Source organism: Canis lupus, chromosome 24 (genome assembly GCF_048164855.1).
Source record: "Canis lupus baileyi chromosome 24, mCanLup2.hap1, whole genome shotgun sequence".
In the NCBI taxonomy this organism is placed as follows: domain Eukaryota; kingdom Metazoa; phylum Chordata; class Mammalia; order Carnivora; family Canidae; genus Canis; species Canis lupus.
This window is the reverse complement of record NC_132861.1, coordinates 52,517,049-52,523,815: the sequence shown is the minus strand read 5'-3', so window position 1 is coordinate 52,523,815 and position 6,767 is coordinate 52,517,049.

The window sequence follows — 6,767 nt, the reverse complement described above, 5'->3', positions numbered from 1 at the left end:
CTGGGCCAGGGCCGGCCCTCGTGGGCCTCCTTCCACTGCACCCAGGCCAGCGGCTGCTGCTCAGTCACCACCGCATCTCCGCCCGCAGGGTGGCCCAGGTTCCCGAATGCGCTGCACGCGGCCGGCCTGCCAGCCTGGGGGGTCTGCGCCCAGACAGCCTGCTGCTCGCTGCTGTTGGCTCCCTGTGTCGCTTGTCCCCAAACGCAAACGAGGGCATTGTCCCCACTTTAAACACGAGGACCTGAGACTCGTAGGGGATGGGACAGATGAGAAGTCAGGCCCCAGTGTTCCATCCGGTGGTGAAGGCAGGAAGGCTGCACGGAGGAGGCGGCGTCCTAGGGCTTTGGAGGGCTTTGGAGGGCTTTGGAGGGCTTTGGAGGGAGGGCGGGCGCCCTGGGCTGTAAGGAAAGGCTACAGGAGCTCAGGAGAAGGTGCGGCCGGCAGAGTGGGCAAGGCCGGCAGGGGCGCGGCTGGGCAGGCGCCCGGAGGGAACAGCCGAGGCCCAGGGGGCAGGGGAGCCCGGGGCCACGGGCCGCAGGTGCAGGTCGGGGAATCTGAGGCCACCCCGGGCCGGACCCGCAGGAGCCAGCGAGCGAAGCTGGGCGGGGAAGGGTCCTGCCGGGCCGGCGGGCTCCCGCGCTGCCTCGGAGCAAGGCCTCTTTCCCAGCCTGGCCTCAGTTTCCCTCCCGCGCCCCCGCGCCCGGGAGCCCCGCCCAGCGCAGCCCAGCCCAGCGGCCCGGGCATGCGCACACGGGTCCACCGCTGCGCCGCCTCGGAGGCCACGCCCCGCGTTGCCATGGCAGCCGCGTCCCCCCGCGGCGCGCGGAGCGGCCTCGCGGCGGGGGTTGCCGGGGCAACGGGGGCGGGGCCTCAGGGGCGGGGCTTGTGTCCCCGCCCCGGGCTGGCGGCGGACCGCGGGGGGTCTGGGGGCGGGGGCCCGGGTTCGAGGCCTGCAGCATCTCCCGACCTGCGCCTTCCCCCCAGACGCCACCCCCGAGCCCGGGGCTCCCATGTGGGCGGTGGCAGCTGCCCCAGCACTGCCCGGTTGTCACTTCTTTTCAGGAAACCTGTCCTGTCCCTTTGCCTATTTTTTATTATTATTACTATTATTATTATTCTCTGGTGTTCTGCGAGTTTGGTTTTATTTTTCCTATTGGGGATCATGTTGATTTCTCACTGAGCGTTTCTATCTGCAGTTCTGGAATATTCTTTTTTTTTTTTTTAGTTCTGGAAAATTCTAAGCCAATATTTATTCAAATACTGTTTCAATGTCCATCCCTCCTCCCGGAATTTCACGCGTCTTTCCCAAGCACAGGCCACAGGCTTCCCCCTGGCTTCCCGCCTCCCCCCGGGACCCCACCGCCCCTCCTGGGCTTTTCTGCTGTATGCTGACCTCACCTAGACCTCCCTCCCGAACCCCAGCCGGGAGCCTTGTGGCTTGCTTTCTTTTTTCCATCTCTGCTCAGACCCGGGGACACGGCAGGTGTCATCCTGGTGCTCCCAGAGCTCTCCCAACTGACCGGAACCTCCTTCTCCACTTTATTCTCCAGGTCCCCTCTGCACCTGCCAAACTGCTGTCCAGACATCACAATCCCTGCTCATCCCAAGTGGCTTGACTTGGCTGCAGCCAACACCACCGTTTTGAATTTCCTCCTGGCTGGTGGCACTTAGCTGGTGTATCTTTTTTGTTTGCAAGCTTGATTTTGTGGATTTTGAATTTTGTGATATATTTTTCCACAATTTATTTTTATTAAGTTAAACCATTTGAAATTACCATTTTTTGTAGGTCAAAAACAGTTGAACGTTGGCAATTTCATGACTTAACCTAACATTTGGAGTGGCTGGGGGAGAAGGGGCTCTTCCCAGATTCTTTAGGCGTACAAAAGTCTACAGCTCTGATAGGATTTAAAATTTTTAAATTTTTATTAAAACAGTTTTTTCAAAGATTTTATTTATTTATTCATGAGAGACACATAGAGAGAGGCAGAGACACAGGCAGAGGGATAAGCAGGCTCCATGCAGGGAGCCCGATGTGGGACTCAATCCCAGGTCTCCAGGATCACACCCCGGGCCCAAGGAGGCGTTAAACGACTGAGCCACCTGGGCTGCCCAAAATTTTTAAATTTTTAATGTAGTATTTACCATGTTGTAAATTCAGAATGGTACAAAAAGAAAGCATAAAAATGAAAATGGGTCTTAATTTCTGCTCTTAGAGCCATTGAAACAAAAACATATACCTATATAGGATTAGAAAATTCAAACTGTACATAAAGAAAGACTATATATGTATTTTTTTAATAGTGAAGGCATCCCCAGTCTTGGCAAACATGGTGTCCATTTATTCTGTGCTTCCTTTCAGGAAAACAAAGGCAGGGGTAGCTATTATGCACACTCCTCTGTGCCTCTTTTAAATAATTTAACAAACATCCTGGTGATCTTTGCACATCAGCACATAACTTTTGAGACTCATTGATTTTAGCAGCTTCAGAAAAATGCCCCCCTGGGGACGCCTGGGTGGCTCAGTCAGTGAAGCGTCTGCCTTCAGCTCAGGTCACGATCCGGGGTCCTGGGATGAGTCCCGAACCTGGCTCTCAGCTCAGCTGGGAGCCTGCTTCTCCTTCTCCCTCTGCCTGCCGCTTTGCTTACTTGTGCTCTCTCTGTCAAATAAGTAAATAAAACCTTAAAAAGAAAAGGGAAATCTCTCCCGTATATACCCCCAGTTCATCCAACCAGTGCTCATGGGGGAACACCTGGATGATCTCCAGGTTTTGGGCCAAAGTTTTGTGTGTAGAAACCACAAGCAAACGGGTAGCCAGCGGGCTTCCTGGATCAAGGAGGGGAGCACTCTGGGGGCACGTGGCTGCCTCAGTTGGTAGAGCACGCAACTCTTGGTCTCAGGGGGTGAACTTGGGCCCCGCATTAAAGACAATAGAAGCGGGGATCCCCGGGTGGCTCAGCGGTTTAACACCTGCCTTCAGCTCAGGCCGTGATCCCGTGATCCTGGGGTCCTGGGATCGAGTCCCACGTTGGGCTCCCGGCATGGACCCTGCTTCTCCCCCTGCCTGTGTCTCTGCCTCTCTCTCTCTCTCTCTCTGTGTCTCATGAATAAATAAGTCTTTAAACAAACAAACAAAAACAAACGATAGAAGCACTTTAAATGTGGAAACATTTTGACAAACCGCCCTGCAGAAAAGGAGTGCTTCTTGTCCTGGCCATTGCCACATCCTTTCCCCCAGCCCCGTCTCACTGGATATCACCACACACTCACATTTTTGACAATCTGATAAGTCAAAAAACAAACAAACAAAAAAAACAACCCTCACTATTTCACTCTGCATTCTTTTAACTGTGATGACCTTTGCTTATTGACCCATTGTCCTTCTGTAAATTGTCCCTACATAGTATCTGGCCACTTCTCTGGTGGTCACTTGTATTTTTTGCTATTAGTTCACAAAGGCTTTTTTAGTTTTAGGAAATTCCCTTCATCTTCATATGTTCTGAAATATGTGTTAGCATGGAGTCTTTCAATTTCATTTATAATGTTGAGGCCACAAAGATGTTTGGTTTTCATATGGCCTATTGGGCTTCTTTGGTGCTTTCAGGCTGCGTGTCCTGATTTCTCCACCCCAAGATACTATGTCCAATCACACTTCATTTTACTTTCCTAAAGTTTCTTTCTTACTTTTTTTTTAATTTGTTTTTTACAATTAAATGTTAACTCCAACAGAAATTTCTCTTGATAATGTGTCCAGTGATAGCCAACTCTATGGATCTCCCATGGTGGCCTATGCCAGTTTCGAAGTCATGTATTTTCCCCAAATTATTTGAAATGATACCATAAACATTGGATCTATTTCTTTTAAGACTTAGAATTTTAGAATTTCATAACATGTTTTAACATCTAATAGGGCAGACCTCCCCATTCGTCTCCTTTTAAACAAATTTCCTGATTAGTCTTACATGTTTGTTTTTCTTTTCTTTTTTTTTAAGATTTTATTTATTTATTCACAAGAGACAGAGAGAGAGAGAGGCAGAGACACAGGCAGAGGGAGAAGCAGGCTCATGCAGGGAGCCCAACGTGGGACTCGATCCCGGGACCCTGGGATCACGCCCTGAGCTGAGGGCAGGCGCTCAACCACTGAGTCGCCCAAGGATCCCCGCATGTTTGTTTTTCCATGTGAACTTTTACTGCTATTTTAATTAAGACTACATCAAATGTATACTTTTAATTTAGTGAAAACTGTACTTTTTACAATATCGCCTTTGTATTAACTTACCTTTTTTCAGTGGATTTTTAGTTTTTCTATAGAATTTCCTTACACATGAGAAATTTGCACATTTCTTATTGTTTCTGGGTGTTTATGTTTCTTAGTGCTATTGTGCTCAGACTCCTGCATTATAGGCTCCAACTGTTCCCTCTGCTTTACAGAAACTGCTGTCCTCTCAGTGATGGTGCTTCCTGCACACCCCTAACCCACTGCTTCCTGTGGCTCTTCACTCATCCCCCAGGTTTCCTAGGTAGACAATGACCTTATCCGCAAACAATGCTCATTTTGTTTCCTCCTTTCCAATATCTTTACCTTTCTTTCTCTCATTTGTCATTACTTCTGCATGGAACGGAGGTGACTGTGCATATCGCTCGTTGTCACGGGAGTCCTCTTGTGGTTCCTCCATGTGGCACATGGTCCACACAGGGCTCAGCGCGTGCCCAGCCCTGCTCTCCGCATGTCACCTGTGAGGTCCGTACTGCTCTTATCTCACCTGAGGACCTGCGACAGACATAGGGAGTGAATGAACTTGCCGGGAGTCGCACAGCCGATGGAGAGCGAAGCCCACAAGAATCAGAGTGTGGGTTGGAAGAAAATAGGGTGCAGGTGCAGGGCTACAACGTGAAGGATCTGGTTGTTGGCCCAGTCTCCTTGCTGGGGGGAGGGGCTGAATTCCACCTCATCATGGGAATGGGGAGTCAGGGAGTACACAACCAGAAAGGGTCGCAGAGGACAGAAGGACCAGCGTGCAGCTGCTAGGCATCCCAAAGTCAGAAAAATCTTAAGACTGAGAGGAGAAAATATTTGAAAAGCAATGGAGGTTAATTTTCCAAAATGAAAAAAAATAAACAACCTCAGAATGTAAGGCTCACAGGAAAATTCACCCCTTTAGAAAGTTCTAGAAGCATCTTTAAAGAAAGAACATGGAACGAGATCCCAGTGGACATGGGAGTTCTCAACAGCATACAAGACCGTGAAGTAAGTGTTTTTTTAAAAAATTGAAAGAAACAAACATTGCATCTAGGATTTTATATCCAGCCAAGTGGAAAATATAGTAAAAGTAATCTCAGGAATCTAAGAGAGCTCAGAATGTTTTTCACCCCAAAATCCACATTAAAAATTCTTTGTATTTCATAAACAACAGAAATGCAGGCACAGCTTCAAGAAGCATGGAAAACAAGGATGATCAAGGTCCTTGGAATGAGTATTAATAATTTTAAACAAAAACAAGGACCAAAGAAAAGAAAAAGTATATCCACAATAACTCAGAACTATAATCCTAGACAACATCAGTGCCTGGGAGTAAAGAATACGTGGCCAGGCTGGAGAACTCGAATGTTAGGGAGGATGCATAATTACAGAGGGTACATAGGTTACGTGAAAACAGTATTAAATTCAAGGCAATTGCCATAAGAATAAAAATATGAATGAGGATAAACCAGCAGAAGAAGATTCACTATACTCAGTGCGAAATAGAAAAAAGTAAATACAGTAAATAAAATTTTGAATACGATGGCAAAACTCAGTCTCAATTTAACAGTAATTACTATAAATGTAAGTGGATTAAATTCCAATTAAAAGGAAGAAACCGGGCAGCCTGGGTGGCTCAGCAGTTGAGCACCTGCCTTCGGCCCAGGGCCTGATCCTAGAGACCCGGGATCGAGTCCCAGATCGGGCTCCCTGCATGGAGCCTGCTTGTGTCTCTGCCTCTCTGTCTCTCTGTTTCTCATGAATAAATAAATAAAATCTTAAAAAACAAAAAAGAGGTACAAACTGATTAGATTTAAAAATTCTAACAATGGGTAGCTTAAAAGAGAAACACTTAAAAAAAGATACGGAAAGTTTAGAATAAAAAGTTGGCAAAAGACATACCAGGCAAATATGAACTAAAGAAAACTGGATTGACATCTTAACATGTGACTCTCAGATTTAATACAAAAAAAACCCAAAAAACAAAAACAAAAACAAAAACAAGAAGAGAGGACATCCCATGCATACTGGTGAAATGGGCCACGGAATGATAATGCACACCCATCAGAATTATTGAATACCTAAGAATTTGCCTTAATGCCCGTCATGCAGCATCTGCCAGATTTCAACAATTGTAACAGGAGATTTTAATTTTAAAAATAATAATTTAATAGCTCAAGCGGACAAAAGCCTAGCAGAAATCTCCAAATCCGGATCAACGTAATTAATAATCTTGAACTATTAAATGTACACAGAACTCTATACCCGTCAAGCAGAGAAATGCAACCTCTTTGAGCGCATGTGGAGTATTCACAGATAGAGACCATGTGTTAGGACCTAAAGAAGCCTTAATAAATTTCTGAGGCGAATTCCCTGCCCTCTGGGCTGCTATGTTGGGTTTGTGCTTCCAGGTCCCCTTTACCCCATGTGTGAAGAGAGCACCCTAAATGGACCTGTCAGTGGGTGCCCCTCCACCCAGCTGCCTCTTGGGCCCAGCCAGAGGGAGCATTCCCAGATCCAGTGAGGCGG